Source organism: Pseudochaenichthys georgianus, chromosome 11 (assembly GCF_902827115.2).
Source record: "Pseudochaenichthys georgianus chromosome 11, fPseGeo1.2, whole genome shotgun sequence".
NCBI lineage: Eukaryota > Metazoa > Chordata > Actinopteri > Perciformes > Channichthyidae > Pseudochaenichthys > Pseudochaenichthys georgianus.
The window spans coordinates 28,420,114-28,443,475 of NC_047513.1; positions in this window are offsets into that span (position 1 = coordinate 28,420,114).

Genomic DNA, 23,362 nt, shown 5'->3' on the forward strand with positions numbered 1-23,362 from the left:
AAAAACACTCAAAGCGAGAAAATGATCGGCAATGAAACTCAGCGTCAGTAGATATTAAATATTAAGTTGCCCTGAGGGGAAACCAGGAGATGACATATTGTGAAGAAAGCTAAATTTGATTTGTGTTAATCGAAAAATGAACTCTATGAATACTGCAGGAGACAACTTTATCAAAGCCTTTTCACGGCGTTATTAACACAAGGAGGAGAAGGAGTCAAAGAAAGGGGAGGTTGTGTAATTAATCTACGGAGAACTGCATACATCTTGAATGTCCTTTTACAAGAGTGCAGACATGAGAAATATAAAACTTCATTTGAACTCTTATGTAATTTATTGCCTCAATAGATTATATTTACAACTTGCCTTTCATTAACAGAGAAAGGGGGCGGAGCTACGTTGCTATAACAGGGCTATTAAAAGCAAACTCAACGTATAAGAAATTGCTTTCAGAATTTCCCTTTGAAAACTAGTGTACAGTCGATCAATCAAATAGGAAGTCAGTATAGGAAACGAGTCCATGGCCATGCCAATTTAACTGTAAAGAAAAAGAGAAACTCCCTCCGAAGGAACACAGAGATGTTAGCCTTTGAGACCATTTACATGCACACAAACTTATAACACACTACAGGTGAGGGAAAACCCCAAAGAGCAAAATAGAGCCATTTTAACTGAATGTTCAAGGTTCAAGGTTCTTTATTGTCAAACTAACATAGCTACAGAGTAATTATGTCGTTAAAAATCTTAGGTCACAGGCTTCTCCAACAATGCAACACAATAATACAGATAAGCAGACAATATTAAAACAATATTAAAATATACTATATTAAAAGTAATACAAAAAGAAAAATAGTTTTAAAAAAGTGAGAGAAAAGAAAAAGTCGAATAGTGCAATACGAGTCTATAGCCTACAAGTTATTGGAATGATATATTAGATAATAGATAAATAATGACTAAGTAGCAGATGAATGTTATGAAATTGTTTCAGCAGTTCAGTTGTTTAACAGTCTTATTGCCTGCGGGATGAAGCTGTTTCTGAGTCTGGTGGTTTTTGTCCAGATGCTGCGGTAACGCCTGCCAGACGGCAGCAGACTGAACAGTTTGTGGCTGGGGTGATGGGGGTTTTTATAATCCTGAGGGCTTTCTTCCTGAGCCGCTGGGAGTAATGGTCCTCCATGGATGGCAGCTCCGTCCTGGTGATGTTCTGTGCAGTTTTCACCATCCTCTGTAAAGCCTTACGATAGAGGGCGGTGCAGCTGCCGTACCAGGCCGTGATGCAGCCAGTCAGGATACTATATGGTGCACCTGTAGAAGGTCCAGAGTATCCTGGAATCCATTTTGTGTAGCTGATAATGCAATATTTCAGCTCTCTACCATTTAGCAGGGAAACATCAGACAATGATTGACATTATTCCTCTGTGCATGGCTTTTGTATCCGTGCAGAGTTAAAAATAAAAAGCCCAGGGAGCAGCTGTGTTTGTGCGATAAGTTTTCTCCTCGGGCGTTTTATTCAATCTCATCGTGGTGTGCCACTGTATATGATAAGCAACGGGGGGGGGATATGGATCCACAGATGGCTATAAACGCACAGTCTGGTGTGTGTTCTGCTGTATAAATGTTTTTATAAATACACACCAAAGCCTCAGTCAATACTGCAGGGTCCACAACATGAACAGTTTTCACCAATGAGGAGTATTGCTGAGAAGAAGGTGCAGCAACCCTTGAGACTTTTAGATCAGGTGGATTTTTAAAGGAGAGAAGATGGATTGGAAATGTAAAATGGTTTGAACCAAAAGACCAATTACCTTTCTTTCTCCGGATCCAGACAGTGTCCTTACAAAAAGAAACCTGACAAGAGAGGAGAAGTTCTCTTTGCATACAGAGTTCTGATTATACTGCAGATTAATTACTGGAATAATCTCTCATCACACTTCATTACAAGTTTATTTATCAGTGTATGATTGAGTGGTGCATCAGGAGAGGTGAGGAGAATCGTATTACTGCTGACAAAGTTTTTACAAGTGTTGCAGAAGTTTGTGATTTGTTTACTTTGGTGGGATATTATAGGGTACATTTACTCAAGTAGTGTCAATTGTAAAGCTTTCAGACCATTTACATGCACAAAAACCTATATAACACTACAGGAAAGGGAACACCCCTAAAAGCACCATACGGGGTGTTTCTCAATGTCGAGGAAAGGCTTGCTTGGTAGCACATGTACCTCCTAGTGAGTTCCTTAAGAAGTGAGGCAAGAATACCTCCTAGCCTCGGAAAACGAAGAATGGAACAGGCTAGCAAGTGTGCAGGTGTGCGTCATATGAGAGGCCCCGCCTTACATTTTCCGCCAAAGATTTTGGAAATTGGTCCGTGCGCAAAGCATTGTGGGGATCTTAAGACCGCGGAGTCCACACATGTGCAGACTTTCCCGCAACGAAGGACGCTGGCCTCGGTAGAATTCCAAGTATCCTGGACATTGGAACAGCGGATCGGCGGAACTCGATGACGTAGCATCCTTGAAATAGTGGCTCTGGAGCAGCCTTCCTCGACATTGAGAAACACCCCCGGTCCCTATAATGCCCCTTTCACACCAAAGTAGCTCCCGTTCTAGCTCCGTGCTTGCCATATTCTGGTTCAGAACCGTTTTTTCTTTTCAGCCCCCGTTTTGTTCACACCGCCCAGAGCCCGAGTGGGGGAGTGGTGTCATTGCGTCACCGTTTCGTCACGACGTAACAGTTTACGTTATGACGTAACCGTTTACGTGCCTGCTTCATAAAGCCAAACCGCGTGGAAATCCCTCATATCGACAACAACAAAAATGATCCCGGTAGTCTTTCTTGAGTTTTTTTAGCCTGTTGCTTATTTGCTCCAGAGTCCGGTGGTATCCAGCAGTGGCCAACTCTCACTGCAGATGCTGGAAAATAGCTTTAGACCGAGTTGTGCCGTCTAACTTCCTCTGTACCTCATTTGTCTCTTCAGCGGTCCACTGCTGCTTACATTTCCTGGCATCCATCCTGGTTCTTAGTTGTGTGTGTTGCTGAACAGAACTTGCGGCACTTTGTTGTTGTTGATCAGATTAATCCCACCCCCCGCCTCCGACGTAAGCGCGACGTATGCGGTTCTTGTTTCTAGACGGAATTTTTTTTTAGAGCTTGGTAAGAACTGGTTTTCGGGGAAAAGAGCCAGCCCCGCAGTGTGAACAGGAAAAAACGGTGCTTATCAGGCTCTAGCTCCGAACCGGCCCAGGAACCGCGTTGGTGTGAAAGTGGCATACGATGTCCTGGATCAGATAAATAATGTTTGAGACAGATGTCTGACAGAAAGGAAGGATTTGCCCCCGGGTTATCCCCCCCCACTTACAGCGACTGAAGTCTGGTCCAAAAAGCTTTGTGTGACTTCTGCTGAGCGGAGGTGGGGGGGGACAGACTGAAGTCAGGCGTGCCAAGTTAGCGACCAAAAGGGCTGGACAAACACTGCCAAGAATTAGACACATCCCTCTTTGACCTTTAAGCAGAGCCAGAAAGAAATGGAATGGATTATCGGGTTTTGCTTAACTATAATTAATAATAATTCCTTACATTTATTATAGCGCTTTTTCAATGACTCAAAGCGCTTTTACATATACACACATTACACATAATTATATCATACATGCAATGGTCAGAAACTGTGGACAATACCCACAGGAGCAAGTTCAGGTGAAGTGTCTTGCCCAAGGACACACAACTATGACTTACTTTATGTTTAAGAGCCTATTAAATCAAGGAGAAACCTTTAAGAAAAGTACTTATTTCCTTCTAAACCCAAAAGCCAGAAGGTTGACTGTAGTAATGGCGTATAAATATACTTTTTCTATTTTAATAACCCAGAATAATGTAGAAAAGGAGGTGGTGAGTGCCGGAGTTCTTCCTTTCAGTCTGCAGCAACTCTCACAAGAGGATAGAGCAGAACATTTGGCGCTTGGGAGGAGAAACGGCGGCACAGAGAGAAATAGAAGTCCCATATAGTATCTGTAAGGAATGGTCATTTTTCTGTATCCTGATTACGTAATACTTTACTACCCAAATCGAACCTGTATTGCAACACTCAAAACAACATATATAAAAAGACCAAAGAAGAAAGGTAGGCTATAGCTTTTAAAACAAACTGTAATCTAATGTGAGAATGCAACAGTGCACATTTCTCCAGCTATAGCATCTGTTTTGAAACAGCATTAGAATGTTCTCCAGGGTGTTAAATGAGTCGATGCGACCGCCATCTTTTTCTTCCTCCAAATCGACTCTTTTGATTCAAACTCGAAAAAAGGGCAAATCAAGAATATGAACGGCTCTTGGAAAGGACTTTTTAAGGTTTAAGGTTTTAGTGTTGATAATGTTTTAACTGAACCAAGGCATCGGGCTAATTGGCTCCATTAGTGATCACAGAGCTGCCTGCTTAATATGGATGCTTGTTTGGCAGAAATCACACACACACACACACACACACACACACACACACACACACACACACACACACACACACACACACACACACACACACACACACACACACACACACACACACACACACACACACACACACACACACACACACACACACACACACACACACACACACACACACACACACACACACACACACACACACGCGCGCGCGCAGCCTCCTCTCTCTGGGTGCTTGTGTTGCCCTCCAGCAGCAGCTGAGTGATATAATGCCACAACATAAATCAAAGCTTTATGTTGTCTGCAGGGGGGAAACAACCGACAGAAATGTGAGCTTTTGTTCATTTGCTGTGTTTCAGAACGGCAAACACACTTCAAAACCCACAACTACATTGCTCGTTGGAGCACAGCGGCGTACTTTGAAGATTGCTGGTGAGCTTGTCTGAAACTCGACCAACAACCAATCACATGAATCTCCCGCCCCGGACACACAAGCACGCGGTTTGATTGGCTAGAGCTTGTACTGGCATAAGATTTGATTGGCTGACGCTTCCACCGAAGCTTCAAAAGTTGAACATTGCTCAACCTTTGAAGCGAGCAACGCGAGCAACCCTCCCACAATGCAGTTCGGCAAAGCGTGACATCACCCCACTCAAAGTGAATGGGCAGAAGCGTTGAAGCTTCAACGCACGCCGCCGTGAACTCTTGTGGAGGGCCGTAAGAGGACACTCGGGGGTGGATACTAACTAAGTGCACATACTCAAGTATTTCACATTTACTCAAAGGTCTGTGTTCAGATTTACTTGAGGAGGATAGGGCCTTATACTGGAAGCTAAACAAATATCGTCTAGCTTGCTAGCACTTCCCGAGTGTGAAAAAAAGCTGTCAATCACAACAGAGCCGGCCAGCTAACCAATCAGAGCAGACTGGGCTCTGGTTTCAGACAGAGGGTGAAAATAGGTGCTGCAGCACAGGCAGTATGAAAAAAATAAGGAGCTTTTTGAACATTAAAGCCTGGAGACATGTCACAGTAGAGACACTACATACTGATATACTCCTGATCATCAGCAGGAGAGGACTCTTTAAAGTAGAGACACTACATACTGATATACACCTGATCATCAGCAGGAGAGGACTCTTTAAAGTAGAGACACTACATACTGATATACACCTGATCATCAGCAGGAGAGGACTCTTTAAAGTAGAGACACTACATACTGATATACACCTGCACATCAGCAGGAGAGGACTCTTTAAAGTAGAGACACTACATACTGATATACACCTGAACATCAGCAGGAGAGGACTCTTTAAAGTAGAGACACTACATACTGATATACACCTGGACATCAGCAGGAGAGGACTCTTTAAAGTAGAGACACTACATACTGATATACACCTGGACATCAGCAGGAGAGGACTCTTTAAAGTAGAGACACTACATAATGATATACACCTGAACATCAGCAGGAGAGGACTCTTTAAAGTAGAGACACTACATACTGATATACACCTGAACATCAGCAGGAGAGGACTCTTTAAAGTAGAGACACTACACACTGATATACACCTGAGAATGAGCAGAGTAGGGCCCCTTTAAGTTTGTAGGCATGCTGCAATATAACATAATGCAACATAATAAGCAGTAATGCGCCTCTCCACTCATACATGGAGCAGACTGAGAGCCCTACAATGTCTTTTTAAAACAAAGATGAATGGAGCTTGGAAATGCTGAAAAACATTGCTTCACCAACTTTCCACATTCTTCTCAGCATTGCATTTTTCTCAAGCTGGTAATATTCTCTTTGTTTTCATGGTGAGAAAAGCCCTTGAAAGGAATGAAAGGCTGACAGATAGATGTGGTGTAAATCCTCAGCATCTCTGTATCCACTGCAGCCTCATTCCACCATCAATCACAACTGTCTGTGTTATTCTCAACTGTTGGAAAGAAAGGAACAGGAACAACATGTCTCTGCGTTTCACATTTATCTTGCTTCTTTTCCGGCCTCTTATTTCTCTCACAGACAGCTTCAGCAGTGGAGGGGCTGCATGAGAGGACTATAGCCGCTTTCACACCAAGTACTTTGCCGTACTTAGTGCCAGCACTTAGTTCCCAGTCTTAGTACCCCCATGGAACCAAGTACAGATCGCGTTCACACCGGAATAAGTTCCCTGAGGGAGGATTACGCAAATGAAGCTGCTGACATCACTTCTTCTTCTTCTTCTTCTTCTTCTTCTTCTTCTTCTTCTTCTTCTTCTTCTTCTTCTTCTTCTTCTTCTTCTTCTTCTTCTTCTTCTTCTTCTTCTTCTTCTTCTTCTTCTTCTTCTTCTTCTTCTTCTTCTTCTTCTTCTTCTTCTTCTTCTTCTTCTGCTTTGGGTTTACTGGCAGGCCGCAAACAACTTCACGGTGTATACTGCCGCGAGTCCCCGGAGTTGGTAAATCGCCAGAACGCCGACACCTTCTCATCACTCCACCGCCCCCATGTTTTTTTTTGTCTTGCCATAAGTTATTCTCTCTCCGTTGGTGCGCGCGGGGCTAATGCTAATGCTAATAATGCTAATGCCAATACAATGGCGGCTTCACAAAACCTTTCAGAGTTTTACGGGGCGTGGTTTGCAATTTGCCCAGCCAATCGAAATTGGTACTTTTTTCTCCCCAGGATAGTCCCACCTCTCTAGCAGGCACTACAAATGGGGGTAAAAGTTCTCGGAACTACACTGAACAAAAATATAAACGCAACACTTTTGTTTTTGCTCCCATTTTTCATGAGATGAACTCAAAGATCTAAAACATTTTCTATAGACACAAAATAACCATTTCTTTCAAATATTGTTCACAAATCTGAAAAAATCTGTGATAGTGAGCACTTCTCCTTTGCCGAGATAATCAATCCCACCTGTGGCATATCAAGATGCTGATTAGACAGCATGATTATTGCACAGGTGTGCCTTAGGCTGGCCACAATAAAAGGCCACTCTGAAACGTGCATTTTTGCTTTATTGGGGGGGTGGTGGGGTCCGAAAACCAGTCAGTATCTGGTGTGAGGGGTAGGGGTAGGGTTAGGTAATGTTGTGAATCGAGTGGCCCATGGTGGTGGTGGGGTTATGGTATGGGCAGGCGTTAGTAATGGACGACGAACACAGGCCACTCGATTCACAACATAACCCTACCCCTAACCCTAACCCTACCCCTACCCCTTAATTTGAGAGAAATGGTTATGTATATAGAACATGTTTTAGATCTTTGAGTTCATCTCTTAAAAAATGGGAGCAAAAACAAAAGTGTTGCGTTTATATTTGTGTTCAGTGTATATCCACCTTAATGATTTAAAGATATTGAGTGATGTTAACTTTTTGGCTAAGAGCCTTTCCTGTTCAAACTGCACTTGCAACCACCTACAGTACATTACATTCCTATCATAACAATATGACTTTTAAACGACCAGCACTTCCTCTGTGACCGTTACTTAAACCCTGCACCGCGTGGAGCACAAACTGAAAAATCACACCAGACCTCCTCTGATGTTTTTCGGTGCTCCAGCGTCATATGTTATGCCAAACAGTTTTGAGAGCAGATGTGAGCTTGGGAACACAATCAATTAAGTGACAACGCCAAAAATCTGTGTGACCATCAAACAGAAAGAGGCCAAAAGCCGAGCAAAGGGAACAGCAGGACACGGAGCTGAACGCTGCCTAATGTTCCTGCAGAGAGACGGTTATGATTTCCTCCGCCTCTCCTAAAAAACCCTGCCTGTTATTCTAACGGCCGACAACTCTCCGATCAGCCATTTACAGGAAATGAAATGTGTGGCGCAGAAATAGCTCGCAGTGAGTGAAATTTGGAGGCACTGCAGAGATTGATGGGCTCTGACAGAGGCCAAGCAACAACAATATAAATATATGTTGACTTATTAAACCGTGAGGAGGCAGAATATGTTAAAAAAAGTCTCTCTCTCGCTATATGAAGTTTTTGTTTCCTTAACTTGACGTGCTTAATAAAACCTGTTATTAAGAGTTTGGACTTTTTCCATCTTATAATGGTTTACACTTATACTCCACTATATTTTGAAAGCCAGTATTGTACTTTTTACTCCGCTACAATTATCTGAAAGCTTCAGTTACTTTACAGATTCAGTTAATTAGCTCAAACGGAATTGAAATCAACTAATAAATGATATATAATTACAAGTAAATGTATCCAGCAGCAGTATATAAAGTAATTAAGGTTAGCACCAGCTGTGATGAACATTAATGCACAATCATGATGCAGTCATTTCATATGATTCTGAAATGGACCATTACTTTTAATGAGTACTTTTATTTTAGATACTTTCAGTATATCGCAATGTCATTTTAGTATTGCTTCTTTTACTATACTGTAGGTAAAGGGTCAATCTTGCATTGTTTTTACTTGTACCTTTGTTGACATATACTAGCCTACTCTGCATTTAAAAGTTAAGCCTTTGAATATTTGAATCTTTACTTCTTCCACCTCTGTTGATAATTGCAAAAAGAAAACGCAGATAAAATGGTTAAAACTTGTTTCGAAGCATAACTCAAGATAGCAGCAGCAGTATTTTTGATAATATCATTTTTAATGCACAAATTGTACTTATTACAGATTATTTTTACATGTTAGTCTTGCCAATTTGACTTAAGTAATAGGTCTAAGTACGTCTTCCTCCAGTTCTGAGATCTCATTTAGTTAATTTGCATAAACAAGACAGATACAACGATTGTTTGGAAGCATATCCGCTCAACTGAACGGTGTGAAATGTGAGTCCTGCAGCATCGACCATATGTTACGGCACTAACCAGATCCAACTGCTCTGACAGGAGTGTGAGGGGAAACCAGGCAGCAGCTAATGTGTCTGGACGTTTCGCTGCTCACCCTCCATCTGCCGCCCGCTGACGAAGAGGCTTCCAGAAAGAAGCTCCATCTGCAGCTGAGAGGAAGAAGAACACCAGGGGGGTATACTACGAAGCAGGATTTTCGCTTAGCCGGCTAAATTCAGGGAAAACTCCGGCTTTCCGGTCCTACGAAGCTGGTTCTCTTTTTAGCAGGCTAGATCTCCATGGTAACTTATGTTTAGCGGCTAACCTGGTCGGGACCAGGTTAGGTTGCAGGCTAGAGCTCAACTCAGTGAAAGCACCGCCTGCTGACCAATCAGAGCTCAGTTTGCGGAGTTTAAAGCGATCAAGTCATATTACAGGAGAAAGGAAATACAGAAAAGCTGCCGTTGCAGGAAAGACGGCCGGCAAAAATCACCGACTGTGTGAACGTGAACATGAATAGAATATCACCTCCCATCTTCAGAGCAATCTGACTATTAGGCCTATAACATTAGCGTTAAGAAAGCTTACTTAAATATCTGCCACGACATAAGTAACCGGATCAGAGTAACATTAAGAACAGTCCACGGCATATCACATCATAATGTATCATATATTTCCTTATCTGAGTCAGCTGAGCCGTATCTGGCCGTGCAACACTCACAGTGTCACATACTGTATGCAGAAGTATTATTTTAAGCAACACATTAAGTTGACGAAACACTCGAGACAAATGTAATTAAAGTCAGATCGTGTTTTAGTCTGGGCAGTGATATCATAAACCTGTTAAAGGTGGGGTAGGTAAGTTTCAGAAACCGGCTCGTGATACACTTTTTGTTATATTCCATGGAATGCTCTTAACATCCCGATAGCAATGAATATCTGAAGTGCTTTGACATGTCATCTGTAGAAGCCGTAATATTGTAAAATAGCCGGGCCGGCTAAACGGATTGAATGGCCTACCTGCCTGTCAGCCTTCCATCGGGGCACAAACTTATCTCGTGCCCTCATTGGTCATGTGCGCGTTCGTGTGTGTTGGAGGAGGGGCTCTATAAGGAAGTGGCAGATTTTCTCCGGTTGTGTATTTTCAAATTCTAGCGATCTCGAGCCGGTTTCTCAAACTTACCTACCGCACCTTTAAAGGAATGGTATGCTCATGACACTCATTTTTAAATAATTAAATTTAAACTGATTATATACCGAAATAACATCAACACGTTTTCCGGACGTGACGTAAACCATGCGTTTGGTTTTCGAAGACACGTTGATCTCCATGTTATTTACTGTAGTTTCTCTATTCAAATATGCCTCACTGTATCGCGAAATATTGCCACAATTCTGATAGGAACAATCCACGGAATGCTCGGTTCCATCTGTTGCCAAAAGGTAAGCGTAAGAAGTACATTCGGAGGCAGTGGCTAGCGAAATGTGGCCGGCCCGAACCGAGAGATTCACAGGCTCATGTATGCAGCGAACATTTCAAATATCCGGACGACTACTCTGAGAGTATGATCAAACATAACATGGGATTTATGGAACAACCATTACTTAATGGAGATGCAGTACCATCGGTCTTTCTGGTGTCATCACCGACCAGGACACCAGTTCGGCCAGTAGAGAAATCGCCCTCTGCAAGTGTGAAGCGACGGAGGAGCAGAAGTAGTGCTCGGAGTAAGAATAAGGTATGTTATAGCGCATTTCCATTGCAGCGGCTAGCCCCGTTTTAACGTCCAGGCCAGGACAGTTTTTGGTGGCCTTTCCATATAGCGTAGTACCGGCTAGTGTGTATTTTACCCCAGTTTTTTCCGGCCCCATAAAATCGTGATTCTATGGCCAGGGACAACGAAGCTGAGTATGCTAAACTAGAGAGGGAATCGCTAGCAAGGGTGGTACTACATGCATACATATAGTATCTTATATCATCTTCCTATTATACACACATGCATTTCCAAACATTTGGACTACCTATGTTGCAAATGTATTATCTTTTCAATTTACACACGGCATCTATTGCACGGCTGTCCATCCTGGGAGAGGGATCCCTCCTCTGCTGCTCTCCCTGAGGTTTCTCCCATGTTCCCTTTAAACTGTGGGTTTTCTTCGGAAGTTTTTCCTTGTACGATGTGAGGGTCTTAGGACAGAGGGTGTCGTATTGTCATACTGATATGTATGGCTGAATTCCCCCATCCAATCTCTTCACATTGGTCAAAACTTGTTCCTCTGCTGACGAGTCCGAACTGAAATACTCCGCCATGTTTCCGTGTGTTGACAAAGTGAACGCATGGATGACGTCACAACCATCACGTGACTACTGAAAATGGCAAACATGGCGGCGGCCAGACGGAATATACAGGTTTTGATAAAAAAGAGCTATAAAATCATTACTTACCGGAGAATATCGCTGATTTCTTCAGGGTATGGTTTAAACATAATGTTTCACTAAATACTGAAGTTTTGATTAATTATCTAATGAGTGGACCATTCCTTTAATGTACGCATTCAAACACTTTTTCTTTTGCCAGCTGTATTCACCTTGCAGGTGCAGCTATGTGGCTTTGATCCTGGATAAAGTGTTTAAGTCATGGATGTTTAAAGTTTAACTTCTTCATATTTGACTAGTATTAAAGTTCACTTTTCATTCAGGAAGTATGACGCTTCAGTACGCTTCTCCATGTTTGTGATTAGTCGAATGCTCCAAATACCACCCCTTTCATGTGAACGCGCACCTAACTAGAAAGGACACGGCTGGCTTGAGCGATCCACTTGATAACCCGCGCCGTAGTACCGTTTAGCGCGAGCGCGTATGTTTTGGATTAGGCCAACCGGCTAACTCAAACATATCCAGGTTAGGTTGAACCAGCTTCGTAGTATAGGCCCTGCTGCAACATGGAGGGAGGGCGCAGAGATCAGGGTTTACATCGAGAGTATTTCATGGAGATAGGAGTAACACCTAGAGGAGATGTGCTCAGAGACGTGCATCCCATAGTGAGACATGCATCCAAAGGCTTTAGTGTCAAATGCAATACAGATTAATTATATGAATTAAAGGTGGGGTAGGTAAATTTGAGAAACCGGCTCGAGATCGCTAGAATTTGAAAATACACTTCCTCACAGAGCCCCTCCTCCAACACACACAAACGCGCACATGACCAATGAGGGCACGAGATAAGTTTGTGCCCCGATGGAAGGCTGACAGGCAGGTAGGCCATCCAATCGGTTTAGCCGGGCCGGCTAAACAGATTGGTTGTACTTTTTACAGTATTACGGCTTCTACAGAGGACATTTTTTTTATGGATTTTTTGTCAAAGCACTTAAGATATTCATTGCTATCAGATGTTAAGAGCATTCTATGGAATATAACAAAAAGTGTATCTCGAGCCGGTTTCTGAAACTCACCTACCCCACCTTTAACCTAATTTATTTTTGTTGTTTTGTCTGTTTGACTGTTTTTGTTTGTTTTACGCCTGTTTCTTGTGTAAAGCGACCTTGGGTCCTTGTAAGACGCTATATAAATCTAAGTTATTATTATTATTATCATTATTATTAAGTGCCTTTAGTCCCAGCCTCCTCCAATAGGATTAATAAAGGTCCATGTTATCTTAGTGCAACATAGAATATACCTTATATAATATTTTTTTTTATATTAGGATAACAATAGGGCTTCTAAAATAAATGGGTCAAACTTAAGACATAATTAAGAAATAAAATATATGAGAAAAATGTAAATAGAAAATATTAATACAGATGTAATTTAATAAGAATAAAGAATAACACTGAACAGGGACATAATGGAGCAGGTCAAATGTGAGTGGTAAAAAGATTAAACTGATTATTAAATGAAATACATTCTGTATTATCTCATTTGATTTTACACCAGGTAACATTAGGTCACAATTGTTGAACCGTAGAGTAACAAACCGTGCCTCATCATATTGATGGTTTTCACAGTGTTTTTATTTAAGTTGTCTGCCAAAAAACACAATAAGTGACATTTAATAAAACCTAATTGTACTTGTCACATGATTATTCAGTATGAAAACAAGTTACTCTTGACTCTAATAAGGTGCAATACAGAAAAACAGCCAACTAGAATCCACTCTTATTATTGGAGGTAATCAGAGTGTTAAACGCAGTGAGAGGCTCCAGTGAGTTTCCTGCAGTGTTTCTGCTTTATAAATCAACATGATGTATACAGTCAACACACATCAGCAGTCACAGTTAGAACAACAGCTCAGCTTTACTGCAGCTACACTAAATTGATTTTAAATGAAGTGCCGAGTACCTGGCAGCGCGACGAGACAGTTAACATCGCATCACAACTCACAAAAAAAAAACTTTTCAGCAGTTTAAAACTTCCAGGGCAGAGGGTGATCATGGATAATGTTTAAAAACGTTATAACAGAAGGAAGCATCAACTCATCGAAAGCAACACTTTTTTTCCGCAGCTGTGATCAGAGTTCTTCCAAACCATTTGTTTCTGGATGGAGGACTCTGGCTTTTCTGTGTTAATGTTGCCCCAAAAAGCTTAGGACACAATGATTCCTCTATCAGGGGTGTCAAACTCAATTTCCTCTCGGGCCACATTAGCATCATGGTTGCACTCAAAGGGCCATTTTTATATATAAGACTATATACAAATACATTTATAAATATTTAATATATATAAAATAATGTGTTATATTACATTATTGCCTCTGCATTGGAGTATTATCGGATAGGGTAATAACTTCATAATTAACTACGTCTGAAAGCAGAAGTCTAGGGCAAATAATTGCAAGTCTCTTCAGTGAGAATGTCACAAAATGATTTAAAAAGAGAAGCCAAATTCTGAGGAAAAAAAAGAGTCAAAATCAAAAAAAGAAGTCAAATTTTGAAAATAAGTGATATTTTGCAAAAAAAAAGTAAAATTCTGAGAAAAAAGGCATATTTGAGATGCATTGTGGGACATGTAGTTTATGGGCAACGTGCCCCCGGGCCTTGAGTTTGACACCCCTGCTCTACATATTATCTTTAAATAATTTGGACAGTATTCTTGTTGGGTGAATGAATGAAACAAATACAATATGGTAATTATACAAGTTTTTTTATTTACTTAACTCTGTTGGTACTAAGTTAAGTGTTTAAGTGCATAAACAAGTTCTTCATGATCAAGTTGGTGCACTAACTGTTTATTGGGGGGGGGGGGGGCGCAGTGGGTTGTGCGTTGGTGTTCGGATCAGGGGGTCGCAGGGTCAAACCCCACTGCAGTCAGCATGTCGTTGTGTGACACTTCACCCCAAGTTGCTCCTGTGGGGATTGTCCACAGTATTGAGTGAGTCGCTTTGGATAAAAGCGTCTAACAAGTAACATGTAATGTAATCGTATTGCCTCTATAATAATAGGATTAATTTTCTTATGCAGACACTTTTTGTGCAGATAGGATAACTTCTTACGAAAAACGTTCAGCCTCAAACTTGAATTGTTAAAATGTTTTGCCTAATCTTAATGAAAAGAATACTTTTACACAAAGTAGCTTGTATTTTTCATTGAGGTTTGAAGTCTACAAGCTGCATGTTTGGCCTCAGGTTTGCAGCTCTCTCTCTCTGACAGAGACAGGGGTTTGTGGGTAAAGACAAACTCAATGCCATGAGGGACGTGATAACCCACCCATGGCATTCAACAGTTCAAGTTTCCTGCAGGACTCAGCGCACTCTGTTCTTATTTGTTTGTTTTTTTCTTGCAGGGGCAACCGAGAAAATGTGGGCGATGAACTTTAACTTTTGCGTTTTGGAGTGCTTTCTTTTCAAATGATGTATGCCTTTTTTCAGCGACTCCATGCTGCACATATTACATTACATTGCATTTAGCTGACGCATTTATCCAAAGCGACTTACAATAAGTGCGTTCGACCAACAAAATACAAACTTGAAGAAAACAGAATCATATAAGTACATCAGGCTTCATGGAGCAAAAACATTTCAAGTGCTACTCAACTGGCTTTAGGTAAGCCAGCCCTTTATTAGTATATAAGTTCTTTGTTAATAGTTCTATCGCTCGAAGTGGAGTCGAAAGAGATGAGTTTTCAGTCTGCGCCGGAAGGTGTGTAAGCTTTCTGCTGTCCTGATGTCAATGGGGAGCTCATTCCACCATTTAGGAGCCAGGATAGCAAACCCACGTGTTTCTGCTGATGGGAACTTGGGTCCCCCTCGCAGCGAGGGTGCAGCGAGTCGTTTGGCTGATGCAGAGCGGAGTGCACGTGCTGGGGTGTACAGTTTAACCATGTCCTGGATGTAGGAAGGGCCAGATCCATTCACAGCATGGTACGCAAGTACCAGTGTCTTGAAGTGGATTCTAGCAGTTACTGGAAGCCAGTGGAGGGAGCGGAGGAGCGGAGTGGTGTGGGAGAATTTAGGAAGGTTGAAGACCAGACGAGCCGCTGCATTCTGGATGAGCTGCAGAGGTCGGATGGCACATGCAGGTAGACCAGCCAGGAGGGAGTTGCAGTAGTCTAGGCGTGAGGTGACGAGAGCCTGGACCAGAACCTGCGTGGCTTTCTGGGTCAGCTGGGGACGCATCCTCCTGATGTTGTAAAGCGTGTATCTGCAGCAGCGGGTTGTAGCAGCGATGTTTGCAGTGAAGGACAGGTTGTTATCTAGGATCACACCCAGATTCCTTGCAGTCTGAGTCGGGGAAACAACAGAGGTGCCGATGTTGATTGTCAGGTCAAGAGTGGGACAATCTTTTCCCGGAAGGAAAAGCAGTTCAGTTTTGTCAAGGTTGAGCTTGAGGTGATGATCAGACATCCACTGAGAGATGTCAGCTGGACAAGCAGAGATGCGAGCGACGACCTGGGTCTCTGAGCGGGGAAAGGACAGACATATTTCAGCCACTTTCTGTCAAAACGTCCCTCCATGCAAAGCAGATGACATGAGCAAAGTCAAGTTGTCCTTTAATCAAGCTAGACAATTATACATTGATTATAAAAATACTCCATTACAAGTACAAGTCCTGATTTTAAGAAGTTATTTAAGTTAACCCTTGTACCAGATACATGGACATACTTGTTGAGCATTAAAGCATGTACATGTGGCAGTAGAGACACTAGATACTAATATGAACCTGAAAAAGAGCAGAATAAAGTCTCTTTAAATACAAACTAACTCCGGCTTGTTCTCCGATTATTATTATCCTATTGTTGTGCAGCTTTTACAGAAAATACATATTGACTAAAATAACGTATGGATTGTCAAACCAAAGTAAAATACAGAGCATAATTAATCAGAGTTTGGAAGACATTTTTCCTCGTAGAAGTAATTGAGCACTGAGGTGGTATATCTTCAGAGGGGCTGCATAAGGAATAAAGGAAATGCAAAATGTACTTCAGAGAGAAACTAAATACATGTCAAAGAGGCTTTCTGGAGAAACAGCAAGTTCAATTACACAATGAGGCGAGGAGAAAGTTATCACACGTGCATAATGCTCTGAGAAGGGAGGTGAAGCGGTGTGTGTGTGTGTGTGTGTGTGTGTGTGTGTGTGTGTGTGTGTGTGTGTGTGTGTGTGTGTGTGTGTGTGTGTGTGTGTGTGTGTGTGTGTGTGTGTGTGTGTGTGTGTGTGTGTGTGTGTGTGTGTGTGTGTGTGTGTGTGGAGGGGTGAGGTGAGGTGATTGATCTGAGGCTCCTAATGACACCTGTGGTTTCAAGCGGAGGAAGTAAATGTCTGCTCAGCATTTCATTTCCCTGGAGGCACTTTGGATACGTGTGGATGAGCTGGTAGAGAACGTTCAGGATCGATTTAGCTTTTGTCCGCCCGAGAGACGATACTCAATTCGCTGCTCCGACTGAACTCCATGCTCACCTTGATAAACCCTCAAGACAGAGAATGAATGAGTGGTGACGTGTTGAGACGCTCTGTTAGCAGCTAATGAGAGACGGCTGGCAAAGGCTGTTTTTAATTGGATGTGCGCTGACGAGAATAAAATGTATGGAAATACGATGATTGTCAAGTAAAGGAGAATCAGTGTTGTTGTATAACTCTCTATTTCTGTTGGTCGTCTTTAAAATGAAAGATGTTTCTGTTTGTTTTGTGTGTTAAATCATCAAAAGGAAAACATGTTAAATAGTATATCACCAATACTGACTTTAAAATGAACTAAAAAAACTTGATATGCTATTCTATTATTCCCAATACATTGGAGTCTGGAATATGTTAGCAAACGCTCTGCACGTGTTGACAGGGTAGTGAAGATGTTTCTTCTAATGTCATCCTTTTCATATATTTCAACCCTTTGAAAAAATAAAGGAATAATAATGACTTTCGTTATTTGTGTTTTTACATTTGCGGTAACCAACCTGCTCTTCTTCACTTTACCGGAGGCTGCTGCTTTGTTGACCCTGTGGCATGAAAACAACATCTCAAGTGTAGTGTCCTCAAAGTCTATGACAACCCCAAACATTTAGCTAATGAGCAAAACTTCCTCGAACACATTCAGAAATGGAAATGTAGCAAAAGAATCCGTTGGAATTTGTCTTAATTAATGTTAAAACTATGTCATTTAGATGGTATAATGCATGGGGAGTTAAGATGAGAACATGTATTTGTCATGGTTTTGGATTGATGTGGTTTTAATTTTCCACCTTTTATTTTGAAATGTTTTCGTCCTTTTGTCTTGTCTGGTCCTACTTCCTGTGTTTGCCTTCCTGTCTTTAGTTTCCCTGGTGTGTCTGATTGTCTGATTGTGTTCACCTGTTGCCCTTGTGTTTCTGCCTCCCCTGCCCATGTGTCTTGTCCTGTGATTACCCTTCTGTGTATTTAGTCTTGTCTTCCCCTGTGCTCCATGTCTGTTCGTCGTCTTTCCATGTCCATGCTACCTTTCGTCTCTCCTCGTCTATGTTACCTGCCCGTCTCTTGATGTCCATGTCACCTGCCTGTTCCCGTCTGTACGTTTGTTCTTGTCGTGCTCCCCGGTTTTGTTTTTGTTAAGTAGTTTCTTGTTTTCCCCTGTCTTCGGCTTTTTTTAAATAAAGCTCGCTTTTTGTTACTTTACCTTTTTTGTCCTTTTACTGCTTTTGGGTCCTATTTTCCCCCAACCCTGACAGTATTAATCCATTGAGATGTGATTCTAAACAATTCTGCACACATTTTCTAACAACATTTAAAATCAATCAACTTAAACATGTAACCTTGGGTTTGTTCGCTCAAATATTGGGTACCTTTCTTTGCTAATATGGGCTTGTTCCCTATTTGTCTCCTGCTGTGTCTTTCCACTAAGACCTGTTGCAGAATCACAAAACCCTGTTCCCTTTGCCCTCTTCTCACACGTGACAAATCAAAACTGCATGATTAATGGAGCTTCTTTGGCTACTTCGCTAACAATGGTGCTGAGAAAGTGTGAATTAAAGGAAGAAATACAACAAAGAGACAGAGGGTAGATAACAAGACCAGATGCATCCTCCAAAGGGGGAAGAAGAACGTGCACATCATGCAGATCTTGTTCAACATGCCCGCACTGATGAACATGAAGGAAATTAAGCAGTGTTCTCATCAACAGACACTGGGTTCACAGACTCAAACTAAATGGGACGCCATGGATAAATGGGGCGAAGCCTGCGAGCTAGTTCAGGCAGTCAACTCGAGCACTTCTGCTGCATTCATACATAATTAACGCCCCCTTGACACTCTACAGCCAACCAAACAGAGTCTCCTTAATATGCCGCTCTATTTAACCTGCCAGATCTCTCTCCATGCTTTGCTTGCTGCTGCTATTGCTGCAGCTACCTCTACGTCGCTGCTGCTTGCTGCCCCACCATCACCCCAGCTTCCACCTGTAGGCTCGGGGGTTAGTTATTTAATCATCACACATCATGCTATGTATATCTATGGAGTGATGATGCCCGAGCCTAGACGCCAAACTCAACTATATGCTGCTTCTAATAAACATGTTAAAGGAACACGTGAGTTGTCTGACTGAACAGATAAAGGTAGAAACCTGCAAACCCATTACTACAGTAGACTTTCTGGGAGATTTGAATCTGAATTCATTTTGTACACACTACAGGTGAATAGGGTAAAACATGTTACTAGCAACTGAGGCATGTTATGGAAATCTTAAGAACAAATACTGCGGAGATATACAAGTTAGAAGTATTAAACAATAAATGGTGAAACAGACAGAGTCGTCTTGGATCTGGTTATTTATTTGAGGCCTCAAAGACACAGGTCTAACAGAACACAAAGTATCCTGAGAGAGTGCGCAACGAGTGAAAGATGCATACAGTTTATATAGCATTTTGTCAGTTCAACAATATTTCATCATACATTGGGGAGGGGCTCTGGCAGGAGAGATACGCTTTCTGTCACAATTCACATGTTATGTCACGTTTGTAGTTTTGTCTGTGTTGGTGTTTTTCTTGTCTTTGGGTTTCCTGTCTTATTGTGTTAAGTGTTCACCCCCGTTTCCTGCCTGTCTGCTTTCTGTCTGTTTCCCTCCCTGATTACCCGATTGTGTTCACCTGTTGTCCTTGTGTTTCTCCTCCCCTGCCCGGCTGTTTCTCGTTGTCATGATTACCCCTTCTTGTATTTAGTCTTGTCTCTGTCCGTGTTCAGTGTTGGGTCATTGTTTGTTGGTGACGGAGTTCACCGGAGAGTGTTCTGTTCTGTATTTGTCTTTATCCTTGAAATAAAGGGTTTCTCAAGAGTTATCTGCATTTGGGTCCTGCTTCCTTCACTCGACCGTGACAGAATGACCCAACCAAGAATGGACCCAGCAGACAGTTTGTACGAGGTGAAGTACAAGTTAACATGCTTGAGGAATGACTTTAGATATGCCTCCAGTACTGAAGAGAGGCAGTCAGTTATTTATGCGGCACGCCAGGAGGTAACCTCAAGGCCCTGGTTGAGGGAGTTGCTCCCAGAGTGGGTGGAGGACTTTTTGGGCAGCGTTGAGGTCAAACCTCTTTCCCGGCCTGCTAGCTCCAGGCAGGCTAGCCCCCTGCCTCCCAATTCTCAACCTGACACCATACGTCTCGGCGTGTTCCGTCTGGAGTCAACCTCTGCTTCTTCCCCAGTTCCTGCTCCTGTCCAGGAGCCGTTCTCGGGAACTCTGGCTTTTGGAGGTCCACGGAGCCTCCAAAAGGCTCCTAAGAGAGGGAGTCGCAAGTCCAGACTAGCAGCCCGAGCCCCAAGAGTCATGGTTCCGGCCCCGGCAGCCATGGTTCCAGCCTCAGTCCTGGCCCCAGCAGCCACGGTTTCGGCCCCAGCAGCCACGGTTCCAGTCCCGGCCCCAGCAGCCATGGTTCCTGCCCCAGTGCAGGCTCCCGCAGCCATGTTTCCGGCTCCGGGCCCGCCCCACAGTCATGATCCGGGCTCCAGAGCTGGATCATACAGCCATGTTTCCGGCTCCAGGGCCGGCCCCAGCGGCTATGGTCCCGGCTCCGGGAGCGCCCTATACGGCCGTGTTTCCGGCGTCGAAGCTGGAGCTTATAGACAGGATTCTGGCTTCAGCAGCCATGTTTCTGGCTTCAATTCCGGTACCTGCAGCCAGGGTTTCGGTCCCAGTTCTGGTCCCAGCAGCCATGGTCCCGACCCCAGCTGCCTTGGTTCCAGACCCAGATCTGGTCCCGGCTGCCACGGTCCCATCTCGGGTTCCCTCCTCTGGTTCCTCCTCTGGTTCCTCCTCGAGTCCCCTCTCTAGTTTCCCTCTCGAGTTCCCTCTCGAGTTCCCTTCTCTAGTTACTCTTCTAGTCCCTCCTCTAGTCTCTCCTCTAGTCCCCTCTTTAGTCTCTGTTCGAGTCCCCTCTCTAGTCTCTGTTCGAGTCCCCTCTCTGTTTCCATCTCAAGTTCCCTCTCCAGTTCCCCCTCGAGTCCCCTCTCGAGTTCCCTCCTTTAGGCCCTCCTCTAGTCCCTCCTCGAGTCCCCTCTCTAGTTCCCCTCTCGAGTTCCCTTCTCTAGTTACTCTTCTAGTCCCTCCTCTAGTCTCTCCTCTAGTCCCCTCTTTAGTCTCTGTTCGAGTCCCCTCTCTGTTTCCATCTCCAGTTCCCCCTCGAGTCCCCTCTCGAGTTCCCTCCTTTAGTCCCTCCTTTAGGCCCTCCTCTAGTCCCTCCTCGAGTCCCCTCTCTAGTTCCCCTCTCGAGTTCCCTTCTCTAGTTTCTCCTCTAGTCCCCTCTGTAGTCCCTTCTCGAGTCCCCTCTCTGTTTCCATCTCCAGTTCCCTCTCGAGTTCCCTCCTTTAGTCCCTCCTCTAGTCCCTCCTCGAGTCCCCTCTCTAGTTTCCCTCTCGAGTTCCCTTCTCTAGTTACTCATCTAGTCCCTCCTCTAGTCTCTCCTCTAGTCCCCTCTTTAGTCTCTGTTCGAGTCCCCTCTCTGTTTCCATCTCAAGTTCCCTCTCCAGTTCCCCCTCGAGTCCCCTCTCGAGTTCCCTCCTTTAGTCCCTCCTTTAGGCCCTCTAGTCCCTCCTCGAGTCCCCTCTCTAGTTCCCCTCTCAAATCCCCTCTCGTGTTCCCTCTCCATTCCCTATTCAAGCCCCTACGCAAGTGTCGTTGGAGGTCCCGCCGTCTACTCCCCTGCCGGGGGTCCTGCCAGCTCTGTGTCCTGTGCCGTTGGAGGTCCCGCCGTCTACTCCCCTGCCGGGGGTCCTGCCAACCCTGTGTCCTGTGTCGTTGGAGGTTCCGCCGTCTGCTCCCCTGCCGGGGGTCCTGCCAACCCTGTGTCCTGTGCCGTTGGAGGTTCCGCCGTCTACTCCCCTGCCGGGGGTCCTGCCAATCCTGTGTCCTGTGTCGTTGGAGGTCCCGCCGTCTACTCCCCTGTCGGGGGTCCTGCCAGCTCTGTGTCCTGTGCCGTTGGAGGTCCCGCCGTCTACTCCCCTGCCGGGGGTCCTGCCAACCTTTTCTCCTGTCCCGTTGGAGGTCCCGCAGAAGACTCTTCTGCCGGGGGTCCTGCCAACCCTATATCCCTTGCCGTTGGAGGTTCTACCAGGGGCCCTGCCAGCCCCATGTCCATCACCGGTCTCGCCGGGGTTCCTGCCAACTCCTGGTCCTTTTCCGTGGGGGATCCTGCCGAAGCCTGTCCGACCGGCTCCGGTTTCTGTCCGGCCGACACCGGGTCCTGCCCGATCTCCGGAACTGGCCCATCAGCGCTTTCCTGCCCGGCCTCCTGATCCTGTCCGGTCGACACCGGCTCGAGCCCGGCCCCCTGAGAGCCGCGGTCTTCGCCCTCGAGCCCGGCCCCCTGAGAGCCGCGGTCTTCGCCCTCGAGCCCGGCCCCCTGAGAGCCGCGGTCTTCGCCCTCGTGCCCGGCCCCCTGAGAGCCGCGGTCTTCGCCCTCGGGCCCGGCCCCCTGACTCTTCCTGCCGCTGCCTTCGGTCCTCCATGGTCCCCACCTTGGACTCTGTTTTGACCCCGGGCCGTCCGCCCAAGACCCCTTCCTGGTTCTCTGCCTTGTCCCCGGGCAGTCCGCCCGAATCCCCCTTTTTGGACTGTACCTTGCCCCCCGGGCCGTCCGCCCGAGACCCCTTCCTGGTCCTCCGCTGTGTTCCTGGGCTGTCAGCCCAAGACCCGTCCTCCGGTAGTTTTGTCTGTGTTGGTGTTTTTCTTGGTGGGTTTCCTGTCTTATTGTGTTAAGTGTTCACCCCCGGTTCCTGCCTGTCTGCTTTCTGTCTGTTTCCCTCCCTGATTACCCGATTGTGTTCACCTGTTGTCCTTGTGTTTCTCCTCCCCTGCCCGGCTGTTTCTCGTTGTCATGATTACCCCTTCTTGTATTTAGTCTTTTCTCTGTCCGTGTTCAGTGTTGGGTCATTGTTTGTTGGTGACGGAGTTCACCGGAGAGTGTTCTGTTCTGTATTTGTCTTTATCCTTGAAATAAAGGGTTTCTCAAGAGTTATCTGCATTTGGGTCCTGCTTCCTTCACTCGACCGTGACACTTTCCAAAGGAACTGAAACTTGTCAATCACTAATGGATCGAACCAGGGCTCACTCACCAAAAAGGGGAAGTGGGGAAACTTGTCCACAACACATGGACAAGAATTGGGGAACTTGATTATAAAAGGAAGGAGGTTAAACAGGAACTTGTCCATTGCCCCATACTTGGCACCTAGCCCCCCTTCTGGAGTACAGACCTTGGGTG